Consider the following 22,696-nt stretch of genomic DNA (forward strand, 5'->3'; position numbering starts at 1 on the left):
CTCCAACCTGGGTTGTAGGTGTTCGAATATGGGTTAAAGTTCCTATTGTTCCCATGTCCTACATAAAAAACGGAAGCAGGGTTATGTGGACAATTATGATAGATATGGTTTTCACTGCAAAATGAACAAATGAGATCGTTGACTTGGCAAACAGGGGCAGGAGTGCAATAATCCGACTGCACAGGTTGTATCGGCGTGGCTAATGGATTTTTTATTCCCAATGCCATCTCTTTCAGCCTCTGGTTCATTGTAACCATCTCTTTTTGCATCGAGGTCGCAATGTCCAGAGCCAAAACTCCAGCTGGATCTTGCTTCTTTGGTGCTGCCCTAGATCTTTGCGAACACCATAGTTCGTTATGTGAAGCTAAGTCATTTAGGATGTCAACTATCTCGTTGAATGTCTTCTTTGTAAAGGCTCCGTTGGCAGCATTGTTTAGCATCATCTTAGTAGGATGATCTAAGCCTCTAAAGAAATGTTCTATCTTGATGCATGCCGGCAAGCCATGGTTCGGACATTTCCTGATTAGTTCTTTAAATCTCTCCCACGCCTCGTGAACAGGTTCACGATCATACTGTCTAAAGGAGATGATCTCCTCTCTGATATCAGCGTGGCGAGTAGGTGGGAAGAATTTTGTTAAGAACTTCTCCACTAACGACCCCCATGTGGTGATGGATCCCGGTGGAAATGCATTGAGCCATGCTCTAGCTTGGTCCTTCAAAGAAAATGGAAAAAGTGTTAGTCTCAGAGCATCGTCTGTTATACCAGGTAATCGAAATGCATTTGCAATTTGAATGAATGATTTCAGATGATCATGTGGATCCTCATGTTCCTGCCCTCCAAAATGTCCAATTGTCTGCAACATTTGGAACATCATTGGTTTAAGCTCAAAGTTTGCTTGGGCTGGAATAGGGTTGACTATCCCTGAATCAAAGTTCTGAAAAGCCGTGGCGGCATATTCTCGCATTGCCACGTCTCTGTTGTCCGCCATCTAGATATGGTTGAATTCATCATTTCTCGCATGATCCCTCATATTACCGTTAACAGCAGGTGGATCAACCGGATCACGAGGTGGAATATCTGCCATTGATGTGCTCGTACTCTCTACCTCACTTTCAGGACTGATTTCACCTTCTCTCTCTTTTTGCTTTTCTAGTTGTTTTCGAAGTCTTTGCTCCTTTCGAGTTTTTCGAAGGGTCTGCTCAATCTCAGGGTCAAGGGGTAGAAGAAAAGATCTTGTGCTCATGCACTTTAACGTACCCTTGTGAGATAAACGACCAAAAATATAGAACAAAAACGGTGGATGGAGATTACACCCAACAACAATTCTCAAAAATAAAAACTAAAAGAATTTGAAAATAATTTTAAAACTTAAGACTCCCCGGCAACGGCGCCAAAAACTTGACTGGGTGTTTATGCTGAACGCACGCACTAAGCGTGGTAACAATTATATAGATGCAAGCGCACACCTGTCAAAGTAATATAAAATGGATGGAGTATCCAAGTATCGATCCTCAAGGACTTCTAAATAATTTCCAAACTCTGAAGTTTTAAAGAATAGTGAATGTTGAAATGAGTGATTCTTGTAAAATGGGAAGTGGTCACAAATAATGGTTTTGGATTTTGGATTTGGACTTGTAATAATAAAACCTAGCCCGATTTACTTCAAGTTAGCCAACAAAGAATCAAGGACATGATAAGGATAATATGCATTTTACTTTAGAAACTAACGACTACGCTTCTCACTTTACTTATGTCTAAGCAAGTTCAAAGTCCTAAGACATTCCCTAATATGTCTATTATGAGATATATCTTAGTTTTAGGATGGAAATAGTCGCAACCTCGGGTTAAGGTCCTATGTCTAGGCTACTTAAGCGGAACCCTTATGTCTAAGGCGCTCCTCTCCTCGGTTTAACCACTCAACAATGCAAATAAGCAACCTTTTCAGTATTGACTTGTTAAGACTTACAGTGGCCTTCTCTAAATCCTAACTTTTTGGGAAAACATGTTGAGCAATGAATGGAAAGTAAAAACACTACTTCTTAGCAACCCTTTTTAGACATAAAAGGCTAACTATCCATAACCGGGCTAGAGACGGGAATTTAGAAAGACATATTGAAGAAAATACAGCAAGTAAAATGGTTGAATGTGGAATGCATGTGTGAAAAACAAACGTTAACTAACGGAGAGTTTTTATCGGGATTGAGAGCTTCGCCCTTCTCTTTCAAGCAAGGGAGAGTGTCACGTGCTCTTTCCTCCAAAAACACAACTCTCTTAACTAAAAATAAAGTAAAGGCAAAGAGAAGATAAGCAAAGTGCTAGATTTTTATATATTTGAATAAGTAGAAAATAACTAAGTACAAATGGAAACAAAACAAAGCTCAATAAAAGAATGTAAAGTACTCGGGATTTAAAAACCAAAAGCAACTAATGAAAGCAACTCAAAAGTACTTAGAAAGCAACAAAGAAACACTAAAAATGATCAAGAGAAGGAAGCAAGGCTTGATGAATTTGGTGGAGAAGTTGCTGGAATTTATAGCTGTGCAGAATTGGTTAGGTAGGTCCTAAAACGATGGTGAATCACCCATTTCCAACTCTTTTGACTGACCAAATCGTGCTCAAACTGATAGTGGAACACTTCTTCTACACGTATGCATCGGTTGGAACCACCAAAACGCATTGGAAGACGCGTTTCATTAAGGGCAAAGTTGGAAGAAAACCAGTTTTTCTGCAGGCTTCCCAGGCGCCTGGCGCCTCCCATGATACTTTTTCGTCTTTTTGCTTCTTTTGATTAATTTGCACTCCCAAATGGTCCTAAAATGTCATAAATACAATATAAGCCATCCACAAACCATAGTATATGAATTTTGCATGAATTGGAACTCAAACGATCGAGAAAAATCCGAAACAAAGCTGAAACATAGTAAAAACAGCATCTAAAACCTTCTTTTTACGCATGTAAACAAGCGTAATCAGTATCTTGGGGCTAAATGTCAAGAGCCGTCATGCCTCGAGAAGTTAAACGGGGAGTAGCACAGGGGGGTGTGGAGGGAGGTTTAGTACTGTGGTACAAGGGCTAGTGAATCATTGGTTGTAGTCTTGGTAGTTCCGACGCATGGTTGTTGTATGTAAATGCCAAGTTATTGTTCGCTATCTCTCGTTGTCTATTTAATTGCCTTGCTATCGTTTTATTTTATATGCCATAACTGTGAGCATGACTTTTGTGTTAGTTAGGAAGTGCTACTTACGGGGTACCTTACGTACTCACCCCTCTTTTTATCATTATTTGTTTCAGGTGTGAACAGGGTCGACTGCGGTGATGACGTGGTGAGGGCTTGACCGAGGAGGGATCACTAGTCGAGTTAGTGAGGATAGAGGGAAGGGTCGTTTGGTACGAGTAGCGTTGGGATTTATGTTATTGCTAGGTGTGGACCGAGGAGAAATTTTGTATTCTTTAGAACTACTTTATTTTGTTATGGATGTTGCTGCTAAACGCGTCACTGTTGTCGTTGGAGTTTAGGTGTGCGGTTGTTTTATTTATTTAAGAATTTTAGCCACTGAGGCGGATATGAGATGTCTTTGTTTTTAAATTGCCCACGGAGAGCGAAATTTTGACAGTTTATAAATTGATATTTCTGGTGGAACGTGTGGGAGTCGAAGCTTTATTTCATTTGAATTATTTCCCAGGGAGTTGATTATCTCGTGTTTAGAGTTAAGGCTAGCTGGGTGAATTATTTAGCGTTGCCTAGGATGGTATATAACATCTTGGGGCGTTACACATATACTTTTTGTTGTAAACATATCTCTCAAAGCAATTGTTATAACAAACCAAAGTTAGTTGTAAAGATAAAATTAAAGTACCCATAAACATATAATTTCAGTCTATAGCGGAATTATTGAATCGGCATTGAATTTTTGTTCGAAACTAAATTAGTTTAGAGTGGTAAATATCTTTGCAGAACCTCTCTACGAGATCTTCCTTGCTATGCTCGAATAACGAACAAAAGTTAGTGGGAATCTCCTTGAAATAAACAACTGAATTACACAGAATATGAGAGAATTGATATACAATGAGTGTGATTTTGGCTTATCCCAAGTGTTGGGAAATTAGTGGAGCCAAACACTAAAAATGAAAAAGGCATTACAAGTTGTTGGGCCAAGAAATCATAAGTCCAACTATTGTTACTTTACCAAGTTAGTTTCCTATAAGTGTTTTTTCTCTTTTCATTTAACTTAGCCGTGTTGGAACATATTTTGGAGATGGCGACATTTTGGTTATTTGGAAAAAGAGAAATTGTGGTGGCAGTGATGCTTTTGGCAGAGAAGGAAAAAAAAAGAACTTGGGTTGTAGTGCATCGTCGGCAACTGTTCTCGTGAGTATTTGGTAAGGATTTTCATTATTGTATTTCTTAGGATTGTATTTGTTGTAGTTCCTAGAAGCTAGTTGGCTTTTGTCGAGGCCTCTAGATTTGAGAGATTGTATTGCCCATTGTATTTATCTCAATATCATAGTAGAACCCATTGTCACGGAAGACTGGACGTAGCCCATAGTTGGGGTGAACCAGTATAAAATCTGTTGTGTCATTTTATCTTGTGTTTTATAGTTTTTCGTCCTATTTGCATATTTTTGTTGTGTTTGGATATTTCTTTGGAAGGGGAAATTATACAGGACAGTTAATTTCCCAACAAGTGGTATCATAGCGTAGGTTGCAGAGTCATGGGAGACAAATATCAAGCACACCATTACTATGAACGGGTTATAAAGTTCAGTGGATAGAATTTCAGTTTTTGGAAGATGCAAGTAAAGGATCTTCTTACGTGCAACAAGATACACAAAACTTTGGGGGAGAAACCAGCGGATATGACAGATAAAGCTTGGAATGAGTTGGATGAGCAGTCTCGTGGCGAAAGAGACGACTGCAAAAAATAATTGTTGAAGGCCTTGCAAGACAGGTATGAAAAACCTTCTGCCAATACAAAAATACTTCTATCGATGAAGTATTTTAATATCCACATGGAGGAGGGAACCTCGGTGAATTCCTACATTAATGAACTCACCAATATCTTGAACAAATTAGAAGGGATGGATGTCAAGGTTGAGGAGGCGGTGAAAGCTATGAGGCTGACGTCTTTATCTGACAGTTGGGAGACGATGAAGACCGCGGTGTCGAATTCGCTAGGAGAAAATAGCTTGAAATTTTTAGCTATTTGTGATGCCACCTTATGTGAGGAAGCCCCGAGAAAATTAGGAAAAATGTCTGCAATTACTTCAGCGGCAGAAAATGAGGTTGAATCACTTTGGTAGCTCGGTTGAAGGGGAAAGGCAAGATGAAGTACAACAGGAAGCAGCAAAATAGGAATAATAGGGGTAGTGGGAGTTCTAGTGGAGAAATTGAATGTTTTTACTGCCACAAGAAGGGTCACTTCAAGAAACACTGCATGAAGCTTAAGGAGGATCAAGAAAATGAGGACACTTTAAATTACTTGTCAGCGGAGGTGTTAGCTTGTATTGAAGGTAACACAACACCTGTAGACCGATCATCGAGTGGGTAGTGAACAGTGTAGCATCGGTGCATGTATCTTCAAACATGAGTTGGTTCACATCTCTCACTACAGGTAATCATGGCATAGTGAGAAGAGGGAATGAGAGACTCTCCAAGGTCAGAGGAATTAGAGAGGTGCATTTGAGGACTGACAGTGAGACTGAGTTAATACTACATGATGTCAGGTATGTACCCAGTTTCAGGATGAATTTGTTATCAGCGGGGAAGTTGGATGACAAAGGCTATAGAAGTAAGTTTGCAAATAACATATGGAAACCCAAAAGGGGATCCGAGGTAGTGGTTGTTGGCCACAGAAAAGCTTTAGTGTATGTGTCGAGGTTTGGTGTTGCCATAGGATTAGAGAGACGAATTATGCACATGGCTGCAGATAGTTTAGGGGGAGACTTGAAAGAACTAGCAGCATTGACAGTCAGAACAGATAAGAAGAATTTGCCATCAGTTCAAGTACAATAGTTGGGAAGTAGAGGAAAGGGAAAGGGAAATAGCTCATTGAGGCGTTCAACAGACTGTCAGTTTCGAGCACCAGTTGTCAGACGGATTAGCGAGTTGATGAAGTCACGTAGGGGAAAGAGTGCATTGAAAAAGACTACAGTTGGTGCTGAGGTCGAGGGTGGTGTCTCTAGAGTGGTAACGGACTTGAGTAGGAGTGCCAAGTCATTAGTGAAAAAGCTTTCCTTCAAGAGTCGTTGGGTACGAGTAAAGAAGGAAGTGACAGGGACCACTTAGTTCAAGTGGGAGGACGTGGCTCTGTCTCTTACGTCTGCGTGACAAGACCACGTGGGATTGCTCAGTCTTAGAGCAATCATAGATGGAGCCTTGGTTGGTGCTAAGAAGAAGTTTGAAACTGTTGGTGCAGTGGGAGTTGAGCATTGGTTGGTGTCAAGAGAACGTTGCTCAGTTGGGAGTTGTTGATGCATTCAGAATTGAGTTATGATGGATACTGTTGTCACAGTAGGAGACATAATTGTTTTTGTCTCCAAGTTGGAGATTATTGGGAAATTAGTGGAGCCAAACACAAAAAATGAAAAGGGCATTACAAGTTGTTGGGCCTTAGGCCCAACTATTGTTACTTTACAAAGTTAGTTTGCGATAAGTGTTTTTTCTCTTTTCGTTTAACCTAGGCATAAAGTGTTGGAGCATATTTTGGAGGTGGTGGCATTTTGGTTATTTGGAAAAAGAGAAATTGTGGCGGCAGTGATGCTTTTGGCAGAGAAGGGAAAAAAAGAACTTGGGTTGTAGTGCATCGTCGGCAACCGTTCTCGTGAGTATTTGGTAAGGTTTTTCATTATTGTATATCCTAGGATTGTATTGTTGTAGTTCCTAGAAGCTAGTTGGCTTTTGTCGAGACCTCTAGATTTGAGAGATTGTATTACCCATTGTATTTTTACCAATATCATAGTAGAACCCGTTGTCACGGAAGACTGGACGTAGCCCATAGTTGGGATGAACCAGTATAAATTCTCTGTGTCGTTTCTGTGCGTTTCCCTATATTTATCTTATTGTGTGGTTGATTGTATTTTTCATTGACGAATTTTGGAAGGGGAAAATATTATTGGTAAGTAAATTTTCCCAATACCAAGGGTTCTAGGAGTTTGACATAAATTTTTTTTAATATCTTATGTTAAAAATATTTATATTATTTGATTCACATAAATATTTTATCTTAATAAGATATTATTATTTTTCTTTTAATGTATCAAATACATTAATTATGATTGCATTTTTAGCCCAATTAAATATTTTAATATCTCAAATTAAAATTGCATATTATCTTATCCTCATTCAAATAATCATTTTAAGTGTATATCTTATATATTAACAATATATTAATTTTTGTTTAAATGTATCCGTTGATGCAGAAATTTGGCCTTCTAGGTTTCTGCCAAATTCGCACCAATCTTCAAGAATAAAAGGGATCGACGAGACCTGCAAAATAGAAGAGCACTAAAGACTGGTGTCGCTCTTGCCACATAGACTCCGATGTTTAAGTCTGAATCGAAGCAGTCGAGCATGGAGAGTGTGGTAGTTCAACGTAGCAAAGAGTATAGATTTGTAGCCTACTTAAACTATGAATATTTTTCTTCTATTTATAGAGGGAAAAACGTAATATCACTAGGATATCTTATCTGCATCTAGGGAGAATCTTGAGGCCATTAGGATATCTTCTCATTTTGAATATAGGATATCTTATCCTGAATTTTAAGGCCATCAAGATATCTTCCCCTTTTGAATTCCTTAAATATAGGGAATTTGAATTGTAGAAAATATGGATTTTCTCATCCATAACAATTGCCCCCGCTCTCAAAATTGAAAATAATAAGTTTTGGAAAATGTCAGACGTCTACTTTGAGAGTATTTTGTCCTTCATGAGCTGGCCACTTTTATAGAACAGCCCCACACCAGTCTATTGAGCTCTGTCATGCAGTTAATTTTAACTTTTTAGTTTTTTTTGTTGGCCTTGGGATATAATTTTTAGCTGGGCAAGCGGTACCACCTTTGGGTTTCTAACCTATTTAACTTTTGCCCAATACACTAGGATTTACTCTTGGGTTTCTAACCTATTTGACTTTCGCCAATGATTTTATACCCTGAGTTTAGTTGACACACTACAACAAATTTGCCTTTTCATGACGGGCATTACTCGTCATTAACGAGTAACCATGTCGGTCAGTGACCGATATTTATTCGAGTGTCCTTGTTTCTTTTTCAATGACAGACAATTTAAATGTTGGGCATTGCCCGTCATGTAAATCTTCTTTTCCTTGACGGCGTCATCGAAGGATAACAATGATGGGCGATGACAGACATCTTTACGAGGGTTCTTGCTTCATTTGATTTTGCATGGCGGTTTTTGCCCGTCATTATATGTGCGACATTGTTTGTACGTAATTGTATCTACTTCTCGGATATGCATCGTGGAATGGTTATATTTCATGACAGACATTGACGTCATTATTTCGTGAATAATTTAATTAAAAAAAAACAGTTGGATGCCGAGACGTGGCTAGCCAACTATATTTCCTTCAGATGTATCATAATATTTAAATATTGCAATTAAAATTAGCTAATTAATATGCAACTAAAACTTTTAACATGTTCATCAAATGCAATATCTATTCTAAAACTTAACTCTAAAACTAGCCGTAGACTCAAAACACACAAATAATAAAAAGTACAAATTTCAACCTGACCTCTCCACTTTAGAATATATAACTCAAAACTAATCAACCATATATCTCCTTCCAACCTAATCCCACAAAATAATATCTCAATATTATAACAACTCAAAAAATAATATGTAACTAAAACTAACTATTTCAACATCATGATCTATTCGAAAAACTAAACTCGAAAAGTAACCTTTAGATTCAAAACACAAACAATAAAAAAAAAGTACTAATTTCAACATGACCTCCCCCACTTTAAAATAGAACTCAAAACTAACTAACCAATATATCTCATTCCAACTTATTCATACAAAATAATATCTCAATATTATTGAAACTCAAAACATAATATGCAACTAAAACTAATTTCAACACCATGATCTATTCTAAAACATAACTAAAAAACTAACCTTAAACACAAAACACAATTATTTAAGAGTTGATCAAACAAGTACAAATTTGAACATGACCTCTATACTTAGAATAACTCAAAATTAACTTGGAAAGCAATAATATACTACATTCAGCAACAATCAAACAGTTCTATATTAACACCCTTCCACACAGAAATAAATGGGGCCGCCCACCCCTCCAACAAAACTACATTCAGCATAACAATCCAAACTTCTATATGTTATAAACAAGACAAAGTATTTCAAATTTACTAAGTACTACTACAGAAGGTAACCTGAACCAAATACTTACATCAAATAAACAAAAGTAATGAATCCATAGGTACTACAAAAATCGTCCAACAAATGGGGTAAGAATATCCTTTTCTCTCCCACTTTAGGGACCAACTCTGACCTAATATTCAATTCGACCAAATCTAGACGAGCTTGTAATCCATCATTTGTTTTTCGAGGAATATCAAGTAATGTGCAAATAAGATTTGAACATACATTATTCTCAATGTGCGTCACATCTAAATAATGTCGCAATTGAAGATGTTTCGAGTAGTCTAACTAAAAAAAAAAGTAAACTTCTTTTTTCCAATAACTATTTGAAAGATCTCCATCATTTTTTTTCCTTTTTTTCTTCCCTTTTTCCTTTCTTACCAAATGAATATTGGAGTCCACTTGTTTTTCCAAGAATTTCTGCTCCACTTAATGATTCAGGAGCGAGTCCCAATTCTTGTTTACCATTAAATGCTTTCTTCTGCTTCTTATATGGATGATTATGAGGTAAGAATTTTCAATGCCCGAGATACACCATCTTCCTCCCTTTTGGCAAATAAATGGATGGAGTTTTCTCCCCCAAATTGGACATGCATGAAATCCTTTTACCACACAACCATAAAAATTGTCATACGCAGGAAAATCAGTAATTGTCCAAAGTAAAATAGATTTGAGTGTGAAACACCGTTATGATGTGCATCAAAACAGTCAGCTCCATCATTCCAAAGCTTTTTTAAGTCATCAACTAATGAAGCTAAAAAAACATCTACGTCATTTCCTGGTTGCTTGGGGCCAGATATTAATGCAGTCAACATCAGAAATTTTTGCTTCATGTACAACCATTGGGGTGGATTGTACGCCACCAACATAATTGGCCAACAACTATATTTACTATTAGGTTCACCATGTGGATTGACCCCATCTGTTGAAAGAGCAAGACGAAGGGTTCTAGGCTCTATACCAAACTCTGGCCACAATTTGTCTACTTCTTTCCACGAAATTGAGTCCGCTGGATGTCGTATATATTCATCACTTACTCTTTTTTTGGCATGTCAAGTCAACAAACTCGATATTTCCTTGATTTGAAACATTCGTTCAAATCTCGGAATTGGAGAGAAGTACCACATGATTTTTGCTGGAACATTTTTCATTGCTTCCTTTGAATCTTTACGAAGCTTCCATCTTGATGTTCGACAAATGGGGCATTCATCTGCATCCGAGAGTTCTTTTTCTAAACAAGTAACAATCTTTCCGACAAGCATGAATCTTCTCATACTTCATTCTAAGAATACACAAAGTTTTTTTTGCTTGATACATAGAATTTGGAATTTCATTAGGACTTGGTAACATGTCACGAACTAATGCCAACAACTAAGTGAAACTTCTATCGCTCCATCCAAATTTCACTTTCAAGTTATATAACTTCAACAATGCAGATATTTTGGTAAAGTTCTTACAACTTAAATATAATGGTGATCCATCACCCAGTAGCTCCTAAAAATTTTGTGGATTTTCATCAAAGTAATCATATGCAGCCTCAAACATCCCTATTGTGTCATCAAAATCGTCATCCTCAACTTCTTCTTGTGCACTATCAGACATATTTTCAATGTTTCTCTTAATCAGTAGTTGTAGCAGAAATTGCTTACCGCAAGTGTACGGGTCAAGTTTTAATAAAGGTGGTAAGTAATTACTGATATCGTCCACTGGATTGGGTTTCTAGTCACTCAAGTACTACGGATATTAATGTCCAATTTTATCTAGAGAAACAATCAGGAATTTCTTTTGACACACAAGAGATAAAATAACAAAGTGCATAAAAAGACTCTAAGAAAACTCTTATGGAGAACGGGTCCTAGGGAAATGATTTCACCAATTGAACCTACAAGCGAACAAGTTAAACATGCTGAGATTGAATATGCAATTAATCTATAAGTCAAGAAATCAAGAATCATAAAAGTCTCTCCTGAGCACAATTAATTCTCCACTTATTAAGAAACCAATATCCCTATCTAGTTTCATTAACAAGCAGGGCCTTAAGTCTTAATCTTTTAACAACCTCTAAGATAATTCTAAATCTCCCGATCTTAGAACTACCCCAGTCATGCATTCAGGTTCCAACCTAAACCGCTTCTCCCGAGCATAAGATTCAGATTTAGCAACAATTAATCCGTGATCAAGAGATTAAAAGCATTAATCAAATAAATGCATAAATAGATTAAAAACAAATCAATCAAGACAAATGTTAATAAATCCAACTCGTAAATCCAACGGCTACGTCAATCCCTAGAACAAGAAGATGAGCTACTCATGTTCACGAAAATACAATAAAATCCAACAAAGAATTTCATAATAAATTTAGAAAAGATAAGGGAAAGGAGAGAAACTAAAGCCGTAGTGTTGATTGACCGTCCCCGACTCAATCTCCACGATCACGAGCCCTCGAAAATCGTCTCCTCATCCTTCTTGCCTCAAACGTCAAGTGAATCCTCTCCAAAATCCATTACCCCCATGTGAGAATCCCCCAAAAGTGCCTAAAACGGCGCACTCATCTTTCTCTTATGTTAGGGCATCGCTCAGCGCCATGGCGCCATTAGTGAGCGCTATGGCGTCGTCCAAGATTTGTTACAGACGTGTAAGTTCGCAGTGCCATGGCACTGTGTACTAGCACTGTGGCGCTGCTTCTTCGGGATTTTGCTACCAATTCTGACCTGCAGGCGCACCATGACGCTAAATGATGGCGCTGCGGCATTGATGTGGTTTCATCTAGCTCCTTTTTTTCGCTCTAGTTTCCCTCAATTGATTGCTTATGCTTCAATTCCTTCTAATAGCTTGATCCTATAAAAACATCAGTTATGCACGTAAATAAGCCAGAAATGACCGAAAATTTTTAAATAATTTCTACCTGAATATCATGAAATGTGGTGTATAAAGTATACTATCAAAATACCCCCAAACTTAGCTTTTTGCTTGTCCTCAAGCAAACAAAACTAGTTAATGACCACTAAAGCCAAGCAGACAACTGACACCTAAAGCACGCTCACCCCTGAACATTTCGCAACTCAATATGCTGACTCCCTTTTCTAAACGCTTTAAACCTTTCAAGCTCCAAAAAAAAATCAGTAAGTCAATCATACATCCTACGAGATCATTCCAGATGACAATCAAGAGGTTAAGTAGTGAACGAAATATTTTGAAAAAAATAAAACTCAAGCATCTCATCAACTTCTTGAAATCAAAAGCAAAGACTCAACACTTTCATAAGATTTCACTCAAATCTCTCAACATATTTTCAAGGTGTTTTGACTCTCAGAATCAGAACAAAGCACATTATTATCATAAGCTTGCAAGTGAATCAAATCTTCCCTCTCAAATATGAATTGAATGCAAAAAATCAAAGGGACTTTGATAAAGGTTGTAATGGGGCTTAGGTAAAGGTGAGATGAAAGGAATTTTAGAGGCCCAAAGTAAAGACAAAAGAGATATTAGGTTGCATGCTAACTACATGACGTGCTGAAGCCAATGAACCATGAATACAATGCACCATCGAACACTAACACACCTAAGGAAACACAAGAATTATTGCTCCTTGGAAGATAATTCTCCAAATGTTTTTCTCAACATTACTCAACGAAGAAGAGAGAATACGCTTATGAAACTTTTTTTTTTTCATTTTCTTTTCAATCAGACTCTTTTCTCTTTTTCACTGTATATAATTTTTTCTTTTTTTTCTTTTTCCCTTTTTTTCACAAGTTTTTCGCTTACAAAGTTGGCTTGAATCGAGACAAATTGAAACATGCAACTTTTCCTTCCTTGTCTTGACACTGGTAAGGAAAGAAATAGGGAGGATAATATCCGAAACAGACCTCAGGGTTAATAAACGTGTTCAATCCAAGAAAAATAATAGAAAATTAGGCTCAGATATGGCTCGCTAAAGGAAAATATAGCAAGGTAGGCTCTTTAGAAGTCTCAAATTGTGGGTAAACATAAATTGCCCTTATCATCTTAAAACACCAATTCAAACAAGTGGTCACAAAATGCATTCACTAACAAGTTCTAGAATAAATATGCCAAGTTCGATCACACCCAATAATGAAAATTTAGCAACATGTAATGGATTGCTCTAAGGCTAAAAAGCTCACTGGGTATGTAAATAGTGTCAAGTCAATGGCAATTTTCATTCAATAATCCGACGAGAAACCATCATAAAATTTTCAAGAAGGAAAACAACAACATTCACACTTAACTCTTTCATGCATAAGGAAACCACTCAAAAAAATGCATTCGTAACCCACCAAAATTTCAAGGATATTAATCAGAATTCAAGATTTCAACAAGGAGATCAGCATATATGAATCATAGTAAACCTATCATCCAAAAATAATTATTACAGACCAGATTCCACTACCCCCAAACTTAAATGTTACATTGTCCCAATGTAAAGAAAAAACAATGCAATCAAATTAAAAATAACAATCCGAACAAAATATGAGGGAGTAGAAGGAAACTGTCCTGAATGATGACGTAGAGTCACTGGTCCTCGTCCTTAGTGGATGAATCATGAAATTGTGGAAGTGGAGGAAGAGGTTCCGATAATTGTTGAGCCTAAAAGCATTGAACAAGATAGTCAAATTGCAGCCTCTGGTTCACCTGAAAATGATGGAACTGGCATGAAAGATGGCGAACTTCCTCCTCAAGTGGTCGGGGAGCGCGCTGTTGTGGTGGTGGGTCGACATGGACTTCCAGTTGTTCTTCCGCAGGGCCTTCAATCTCCATAAGGGGCTCCCACCCACGGATAGACAAAATGTAATTCTTGTCCATCACACTTTTGGGACCCAGCAATGTCTCCGTGGGGTCGCAAACAACACCAACCTTCTTACAGAGGCCGGTTATCAATATGGGATGGGGAAGGCCACCGGTTGTGGTACCGCGTCTTGCATGCTTAATGCTCTGCTTGATAATCCGCCCAACATCAATAGACTTACCGGTAACAATGGCGTATAGCAATATGGCCCGTTCTTTGGTGACGTCGCTCATGTGGGTCACTAGGAGTAGCTTTGAACAAATAAAATTGTGTCAAACCTTGTGAACACTCAGATCTGCAGATTTGAAGGTAATGGCTTCACCGTGCCGTATTTTCCATTCAGAATTCTGGCGGCATAAACTACGAAGGATCTGATCCATGTCAAGCTCCTTACTAGCATACCGATTATAGTCGTCCTGATCAAAATTGGGAAGCTAAAAAAATTCATTGATAGAGATACGGTCGAAAGCCACGCTCCTTCCCTGGACAAAAGAAATATTAGACCCCTCCTGGATATTAGCATAAACTTCACGAACAAGGGAGACCACGGCGACATTGGGCTGCTCAACAAAATTGACCCACCTTCTAGAAACAATATTCTCATACATGATCTGTTGGTGGACCTCATCAGGTACTAGGCCCCGTTCCTGAATAAGACTTTTATGGGCCGCTACAGTAGAGAACCAAGTGGATGCCTCATTAATAATTTTTTTTTCTATCATATGAGCTAGAAGAGGAGGCACCACGTGCTCGTTTTGGAGCCATAACAGTACAAAGACAACAATACAACAAAAACGCTCTAGGAAAGTACTGACGCTTCAAAACGTTTCAACCCAAGTGCGATAATCTCAATAAATACAAGAATAGCCAAATACCAGTGTATATATCGGCCCAAAACAACAAAATCTTACTTGGTTGGGAAGAACGTGTGGATTTGACAAAAACCCACAACTTGAATGCCCCAAAATCGCTAAAAAAAACACGCAATCCTGAAATAGAAGGTAGAAACCGTGAATCGAGGATGAAATTGGCCTAAGACGGACGAAAATCGAAGAAAAATCGAGAAAAAATGGAAGGAAAGCGGCGGAAGAGCGCTGCGGCGCTTAGGGTTTTCGAAAATGGCTGGAAAGGGTGGGGCGAAATCTGGGTTTAAAAACCCAGAAATCGCTACAGCGCCATGGCGCTCTGCTCTCGGGAAATTCTGTTGGGCCAGATGCTGCAGAGCGCTGTGGCGCCCTTGAATGCGCCATGGCGCTTCCACCCGTCCAGCATGCGTAATATTTTTTTTGTTTTGTTTTGTTTTACTACACAAAGAAAAAAAACAAAAAAAAAAAGAATAAAAGAAGTTAGTAAGAACCTAACAATAGAGAAAAAAACAAAACAAAACAAAATAAAAAAAATAAAATTAAACTCAAAGGGAAGAAATATATGGGTTGCCTCCCAAAGAGCGCTTTATTTAACGTCTGTAGCTAGACGGTGTAATTATCGATCAATTTGGCTCATCCAAAAGAATTTTATAAAAACTTCTCTCTTCCGTACAAAAGTAATGTTTGAGTCGTTGCCCATTGACTTTGAAAGATCTTCCATCACTTGCTCGTAATTCAATGGCACCATGTGGAAAAACAGGCTTTATGGTAAAAGAACCTGATCATCAAGATTTTAGATTGCCAGGAAATAAACGTAATCGAGAATTAAATAAAAAAACCTGTTGCCCGGGTTCAAAAGATCGATGTTGAATCCTCTTATCATGCCACTTTGTTGTTCTTTGTTTGTAAAGCTTGGCATTTTCATAAGCCTGACAACGAAATTCTTCCATCTCATTAAGTTGTAAAAGGCGTTGCTCCCCAGCTTTTTGAAGATCAAAATTTAATTTCTTGATGGCCCAATAAGCTCTGTGTTCCAATTCCACCGGAAGGTGACAAGCTTTCCCAAACACCAACCGATATGGTGACATACCAATTGAAGTTTTGAAAGCTGTTCTGTAAGCCCATAGTGCATCTTCCAACTTCAAATCCCAATCCTTTCTATTTGCTTTGACTGTTTTCTCCAAAATCTGCTTGATTTCCGTGTTAGAAGTTTCAACTTGACCATTAGTTTGAGGATGATAAGCTAAAGAAATTTTATGTTTAACTCCATACCTGGTGAGCATCGAATTAAAAAATTTATTACAGAAATGCGAGCCTTCATCACTAATAAACGCACGTGGAGTGCCAAATCTAGTAAAAATATTCTTATGCAAAAATTGTAACACTACACGTGCATCATTCTTTTTCGTGGCCACAGCTTCAACCCATTTAGAAACATAGTCAACAGCCAATAAAATATAAAGATACCCATGCGAAGAAGGAAAGGGACCCATGAAATCAATACCCCACACATCAAATAATTCTACCTCTAAAATAGCAGTTAAGGGCATTTCGTGACGGCGAGAAATATTACCTGTTCTTTGGCACCTGTCACAAGTCTTTGCAAAAGTATAACAATCCTTAAAGATGGTAGGCCACTAAAAACCTGATTGAAATACCTTAGCAGCAGTACGAGTAGGTCCAAAGTGACTGCCATAAGGTGAGAAGTGACATTCATGCAAAATACTATTGATTTCCTCAGTTGGTACGCACCTTCGAATGATTTCGTCAGAACAAATTTTGAAAAGTAGAGGTTCGTCCCACAGGTAATGTTTTACATCATGCAAGAATTTTTTTCTTTGATGAGAGTTGAGATCTGGTGGTAATACTCCTCCTGCAAGAAAATTAACAAAGTCAGCAAACCAACGAATACTAGACTCTACCTGATACAATTTCTCATCAAGAAAATCTTCTGTGATGAGGAATGTTTTGGGATTGTCCTGTTCAATCCTCGACAGGTGATCAGCTACCACATTTTCACAACCTCTCCTATCCTTAATCTCAAAATCAAACTCCTGCAAAAAAAGAATCCATCGAATCAGGCGAGGTTTTGCATCTTTCTTATTAAATAAATATCGAAGAGCTGAATGGTCAGTATGCACAGTCACTTGAGTGCCTAACAAATATGGCCTAAATTTATCAAAAGCAAAAACTACAGCAAGCATCTCATTTTCTGTGGTTGTGTAATTTTGTTGTGAACTGTCAAAGGTCCTGCTTGCATAATAAATTGCTCTGAAAATTTTATCTCGTCTCTGGCCCAAAACTGCTCCTACTGCAAAGTCACTAGCATCACACATAATCTCAAAAGGTTAACTCCAATCAGGAACTACAATAACAGGTGCAGAAGTCAGTTTCTCTTTTAACATATTAAATGCTAACAAACAATCATCAGTAAAAAGAAAAGGAGCATCTTTTTCAAGAAAATTACATAGAGGTTTTACAACTTTTGAAAAATCTTTAATAAAGCACCTGTAAAATCCTGCATGTCCTAAAAAACTCCTAATTCCTTTTACATTCATTGGGGGATGAAGTTGTTCAATCGCTGAGATTTTAGCCCTTTCAACTTCCAATCCCTTCTCAGAAACCTTACGCCACAAAACTATCCCTTCTGTGACCATAAAATGGCACTTTTCCCAATTCAGAACAAGGTTAGTTTCTTGACAACGCTGCAAAACACGAGAAAGATTATGGAGGCAAGTGTCAAATGAAGATCCAAAAACAGAAAAATCATCCATAAAAACCTCCATGATGTCCTCAACCATATCAGCAAAAAGAGCCATCATGCATCGCTGAAATGTAGTAGGGGCGTTACACAACCCAAATGGCATTCGTCTAAAGGCAAAGGTACCATAAGGACATGTGAATGTCGTCTTCTCTTGGTCCTCAGGAGCAATCGCGATCTGATTAGAACCTGAATAACCATCAAGAAAACAATAGTAAGGATAACCTGCTAATCTATCAAGCATCTGATTGATAAAAGGGAGAGGGAAGTGATATTTTCTGGTGGCCTTATTTAATTTTCTGTAATCAATGCACACGCGCCACCGAGTCACCGTCCTAGTAGGGATGAATTCGTTTTTGTCCTTTTTTATTACCGTCATCCCTCCTTTCTTTGGCATAACCTGCATAGGACTCACCCAAGAACTATCAGATATAGCATAAATAACCCCTGCCTTAAGGAGTTTTAAAACTTCGGCTTTTACCACATCCTTCATAGCTTGGTTTAGTCTCCTTTAATGGTCGACTGATGGTCGAAAAATATCCTCCATTAAAATTTTATGCATAACTATCGAACGACTAATACCTTTTATATCAGCAATAGACCATCCTAAAGCAAATTTATGAGTGCGCAAAATTCTTAACAATTTTTCCTCTTCTACTTGGCTCAAAGAAGCAGATATAATAACAGGGAAAGTAGAAGGCTCACTAAGAAAAGCATATCGAAGATGACCAGGTAATTGTTTCAATTCAAGCACAGGAGCTTTCACAGGTTCATCAATGTTTTCATTAAGCTCCATCACATCAACTTTAATATTTTTATCATGAATAATTGGTAATCAATTAAGAGCATCATGATAAAAAGAAACCTCCTGATCTAATTCCCCTATTTCCTCAATATCAGAACCAAGCATGCATTTTTCAAGGGCATCAACAAATAAAACAAAAGATCTTATTTCAGCCACAGTGGCATCAACAACATCTATCATATCGCATGTACTTACCTCCTTGGGATATTTCATGGCACGAGATATGTCGAACACAACGACCTCCTCATTAACTCTCAAAGTCAACTTACCCAATTGCACGTCTATCATAGCACGTCCAGTCACTAGGAAAGGTCGTCCCAAAATTTTAGGAATCTTTGAATCTTCTTCCATGTCCAAGACCACAAAATCTGTAGGGAAAATGAATTTGTCAACTTTGACGAGAACATCTTCAATGACACCTCAGGGATAAGTGATAGATCGATCAGCTAGCTGCAAGGATATTGTAGTTGGTTGCACCTCTCCAAGACCAAGTTTCCTGAAAATAGACAAAGGCATCAAATTAATACTAGCACCAAGATCACATAAAGCCTTATTAAATGATGAACTACCAATAGTACAAGGAATAGTAAAACTCCCTGGATCTTTCAATTTATGTGGTAGTTTTCGCTGAAGGATTGCACTGCCCTCCTCAGTGAGATTCACCGTTTCATAAGCCTCTAATTTTCTTTTCCCAGTCATAATGTCCTTCATAAATCTCACATAATTTGGCATTTGTTCCAACGCATCTGCAAAAGGAATATTAATGTGAAGTTTCTTAAAAATTTCTAAAAATTTAGCAAATTGAGCATTAATCTTTTTCTTTTGGAAACGCTGAGGATAAGGTAAAGAGTTAGGAAGACTAGAAGCAATAGAACTAGTAGGCTTGTCAGCCTGTAGAGTAGGAGTGGCCTCCTTTACAACTTCCTCCTTATTTTCCCGTTCCTCAGTTGTGATGACTGGTTCTTCCATTTTTTTCTTTTCAGGCTCCTGGAGCTCCTTTCCGCTTCTCAAAGTGACAGCTTTGCAATGTTCTCGTGGGTTAACTTCCGTGTCACTTGGAAACTTCCCTTTCTGCATAATGTTCAATGTGGATGCCATTTGCCCTATCTGCACCTCCATGTTCTTGATGGCAGTTGTGTTTCCTTCCAATTTAACTTCCATCCCTTCTACCTAATTTTCAATCCGACTAGCTCGACTTCTAGACTCATTGATGAAAGCCCCAAGTAGATCCTCAAGGGAGGATTTCTTTTCAACTGACTGCGATGTAAAACCTGGTGGAGGTTGCAAAACATTCCTGTTGTTAGCATAAGAAAAATTTTCATGATTCCTCAACCCTGGATGATAGTGTGTTAGCAGTGAGCTTTGTTGTTGATTTCCCTTGCAGCCAAAATTTCTATTATTGACATATTGAGCTTGCTCGATGGTTGGCTCATAGTAAGAATATGTATCTGCTCCTGCCACCAACTCTTTTGAATGAGAAGTTTCTGGTCCTGAAAGTTTAGAGACAGCATTAGTCAAAGCTTGAACTTGAGCTTTTAGGGAACTTACCTCATCGATCTCATACATTCCAGCAACTCTTTTGGCATTCGATCGCTCACTAGGCCATTGGAAACTATTGGCTGTCATGTCCTCCAATAATATGTAAGCATTCTCAGGTGTTTTGGATAATAAAGTGCCTCCAGCTCTAGCATCCAGTATAGTCGTTGTTTGTCCATTCAATCCATTGTAAAACATCTGAATCTGCAGCCACTCCGGATAACCATGCTGTGACATTTCCATAGAAGCTCCTTATATCTCTCCCAGGCCTCAAACAATTGCTCATAATCATATTGCCTGAATGATTCGATCTCTGTTCTAAGTTGAGCTGTCTTGGCAGGTGGGAAAAATTTTGTGAGAAACACATGAACCATCTCTTGCCAAGAATTAACACTGCCTGGTTGCAAAGATTTCAACCAATCCCTTACCTTATCCTGCAAGGAAAAAGGAAAAAGGCGTAAGCGAATAGCATCATCAGTTACTCCATTCATCTTCACAGTACCACAAACATCTAAAAACATTGTCAAATGATTGTTTGGATCCTCTGTGACACCACCTCTAAATGTATTTTCTTGAACCATCTCGATGAGGCCAGGTTTCAATTCAAAATTGTTGGCATTAATAGGCAAATTGTTTATGCCAACATGATCGGGGAAGTTCGGCCAACAGTAATCTCTAATGGTCCTTTGGTTATTTCGTTCTAATTGGGGTGGTTCTACAGGTTGAACAATCGGTACAGGTGGTGGTGGATCCATCTCTGCAGTCGTCTTCTTTTTCTCCTTTCGATTTCTTTTACAGGTTTTCTCAATTTCAGAATCAAAAGGGACTAAACTGCGTCTTTGTCCTTGCGCATACAAATCAACTCCCTAAAACAAAAAAAAAAACAAATAAAGATACAAAAATTAAAAACAACTCTAAAGTAAGATTAAAAAGATTCTCCATAGTATCAAGTGAAAGTAAATAATTGCCAATCCCCGGCAACGGCGCCAAAAACTTGTAGCATAAATTGCTTACCGCAAGTGTACGGGTAAAGTTTTAATAAAGGTGGTAAGTAATTACCGATATCGTCCACTGGATTGGGTTTCTAGTCACTCAAGTACTACGGATATTAATGTCCAATTTTATCTAGAGAAACAATCAGGAATTTCTTTTGACACACAAAAGATAAAATAACAAAGTGAATAAAAAGACTCTAAGAAAACTCTTATGGAGAGCGGGTCCTAGGGAAATGATTTCACCAATTGAACCTACAAGCGGACAAATTAAACATGCCGAGATTGAATATGCAATTAATCTATATGTCAAGAAATCAAGAATCATAAAAGTCTCTCCCGAGCACAATTAATTCTCCCACTTATTAAGAAACCAATATCCCTATCTAGTTTCATTAACGAGCAGGGCCTTAAGTCTTAATCTTTTAACAACCTCTAAGATAATTCTAAATCTCCCGATCTTAGAACTACCCCAGTCATGCATTCAGGTTCCAACCTAAACCACCTCTCCCGAGCATAAGATTCAGATTTAGCAACAATTAATCCGTGATCAAGAGATTAAAAGCATTAAGCAAATAAATGCATAAATAGATTAAAAACAAATCAATCAAGACAAATGTTAATAAATCCAACTCATGAATCCAACGGCTACGTCAATCCCTAGAACAAGAAGATTAGCTACTCATGTTCACGAAAATACAAAAAAATCCAACAAAGAATTTCATAATAAATCTAGAAAAGATAAGGGAAAAGAGAGAAACTAAAGCCATAGTGTCGATTGACCGTCCCCGACTCAATCTCAATGATCACGAGCCCTCGAAAATCGTCTCATCAGCCTTCTTGCCTCAAACCTCAAGCCAATACTCTCCAAAATCCATTACGCCCATGTGAGAATCCCCCAAAAGTGCCTAAAACGGTGCACTCATCTTTCTCTTAAGTTAAGGCATCGCTACAGCGCCATGGCGCCATCCCAGATTTGTGACGGACGTGCAAGTTCACAGCGCCATGGCGCTACAATACAGCGATGCGGCACTGTCATCGCGGAAGAAGACCCAAGTTTCGTTTGCGGGGCACCACGGCGTTGTGTACTAGCGTTGTGGCGCTGCTTCTTCCAGATTTTGCTACCAATTCTGGCCTGCAGGCGCGCCATGGCGCTAAATGATGGCACTGTGGCGCTGATGTGGTTTCATCAAGCTCCTCTTTTTCGCTCTAGTTTCCCTCAATTGATCGCTTATGCTTCAATTCCTTCTAATAGCTTGATACTATAAAAACATTAGTTATGCACGTAAATAAGCCACAAATGACCGAAAATTGTTAAATAATTTCTACTTGAATATCATGAAATGTGGTGTATAAAGTATACTATCAAAATACCCCCAAACTTAGCTTTTTGCTTGTCCTCAAGCAAACAAAACTAGTTAATGACCACTAAAGCCAAGCAGACCACTAATGTATATTGATGCATTATATATAAGTATATATTAATTTTGGACAGAGATTCAAAATTAATATTATAAATTATGAGA

The 22,696-nt window shown here is 38.1% G+C and overlaps 1 non-coding gene and 2 pseudogenes across 1 annotated transcript; 1 reads left to right on the plus strand and 2 right to left on the minus strand.

Annotated features, from left to right (window-relative positions):
- Positions 1-498: 498 nt before the first annotated feature.
- On the plus strand, positions 499-605 carry LOC148211825 (small nucleolar RNA R71). The gene has a single exon (XR_015790645.1). It is a non-coding gene; the product is annotated as a small nucleolar RNA R71 (small nucleolar RNA).
- Positions 606-14,482: 13,877 nt separating this feature from the next.
- Positions 14,483-18,633, minus strand: LOC148211826 (uncharacterized; annotated as a pseudogene).
- A 39-nt stretch (positions 18,634-18,672) lies between these two features.
- On the minus strand, positions 18,673-22,048 carry LOC148211827 (uncharacterized; annotated as a pseudogene).
- Between the last annotated feature and the right edge of the window lie 648 nt (positions 22,049-22,696).

The sequence above is a fragment of the Momordica charantia genome (genome assembly GCF_013281855.1).
Source record: "Momordica charantia cultivar OHB3-1 chromosome 4 unlocalized genomic scaffold, Mcharantia_2.0 BLBB01000004.1, whole genome shotgun sequence".
NCBI classification, from domain to species: domain Eukaryota; kingdom Viridiplantae; phylum Streptophyta; class Magnoliopsida; order Cucurbitales; family Cucurbitaceae; genus Momordica; species Momordica charantia.